We start from the raw sequence: 1,747 nt of genomic DNA, 5'->3' as shown, positions 1-1,747 counted from the left end.
TCTCATCTCATATCTATGTCATATCTGCATTGTCCAATAAAGTATTCACTAGTCACATTTGACAACTAGACACTTGAAACATGGCTAGTCCAAGTTCAAATGTTCTGTAGGTGCAAAAATATACACTTCTGGGAAATTTAATATAAAAATGTAGAACATCTCAATAGTCTCATTAAATACTGAATATATGTTAAAATGGTAGCATTTTCAGTGCAGTGCAGTGCAGTTCAGTCGCTAAGTAGTGTCTGACTCTTTGCAACCACATGAACCACAGTAGAAAGGGCCTCCCTGTCCATCACCAACTCCCGGAGTCTACCTAAACTCATGTCCACTGAGTTGGTGATGCCATCCAACCATCTCATCCTCTGTGATCCACTTCTCCTCTTGCACTCAATCTTTCCCAACATCAGAGTCTTCTCCAATGAGTCAGCTCTTTGCATCAGGTGGTCAAAGTATTGGAGTTCCAGCTTCAACATCAGTCCTTCCAATGAACACCCAGGACTGATCTTTACAATGGCCTGGTTGGATCTCCTTGCAGTCCAAGGGACTCTCAAGAGTCTTCTCCAACACCACAGTTCAAAAGCATCAATTCTTCGGTGCTCAGCTTTCTTTATCACATCCATACATGACCACTGGAAAAACCATAGCCTTGACTAGACGGACCTTTGTTGACAAAGTAATGTCTCTGCTTTTTAATGTGCTATCTAGGTTGGTCATAACTTTCCTTCCAAGGAGTAAGCGTCTTTTAACTTCATGGCTGCAATCACCATCTGCAGTGATTTTGGAGCCCAGAAAAATAGTCTTACACTGTTTCCACTGTTTCCCCATCTGTTTGCCATGAAGTGATGGGACCGGATGCCATGATCTTCGTTTTCTGAATGTTGAGCTTTAAGCCAACTTTTTCATTCTCCTCTTTCACTTTCATCAAGAGACTCTTTCATTCTTCTTCGCTTTCTGCCATAATGGTGGTGTCATCTGCATATCTGAGGTTATTGATATTTCTCCTGGCAATCTTGATTCCAGCTTATGCTTCATCCAGCCCAGCATTTCTCATGATGTACTCTGCATATAAGTTAAATAAGCAGGGTGACAATATACAGCCTTGAATTAGATCATGAACTCCCTATTGCAAAATTCAGACATAAATTGAGGAAAGTAGATAAAACCACTAGGCCATTCAGATATGACCTAAATCAAATCCCTTATGATTATACAGTGGAAGTGACAAATAGATTCAAGGGATTAGAGCTGATAAACAGACTGCCTGAAGAACTATGGACAGTGATCCCTAACACTGTACAAGCGGTGGTGACCAAAACTGTTCCCAAGAAAAAGAAATGCAAAAAGGATAAATGGGAGGCCTTACAAATATCTGAGAAAAGAAGAGAAGTGAGAGGCAAAGGAGAAAAGGAAAGACATACCCATCTGAATGTAGAAGTCCAAAGAATAGCAAAGAGGGATAAGAAAGCCTTCCTAAGTGATCAAATCAAAGAAATGAAGGAAACAATAGAATGGGAAAGACTAGAGATCTCTTAAAGGAATTTAGAGATATTAAGGGAATATTTCATGCAAAGATGGGCACAATAAAGGACAGAGATATTAGGGACCTAACAGAAGCAGAAGATATTAAGAAGAATGGAAAGCACACGCAGAAGATCTATACAAAAGAAATCTTAATGACCCAGCAAACCATGATGGTGTGATCACTCACCTAGAGTCAGATATCCTGGACTGTGAAGTCAAATGG

This window comes from Bubalus kerabau, chromosome 8 (genome assembly GCF_029407905.1).
Source record: "Bubalus kerabau isolate K-KA32 ecotype Philippines breed swamp buffalo chromosome 8, PCC_UOA_SB_1v2, whole genome shotgun sequence".
Lineage (NCBI taxonomy): Eukaryota > Metazoa > Chordata > Mammalia > Artiodactyla > Bovidae > Bubalus > Bubalus kerabau.
The sequence above is the reverse complement of the archived record's forward strand: the minus strand, read 5'-3'. Positions refer to the sequence as shown.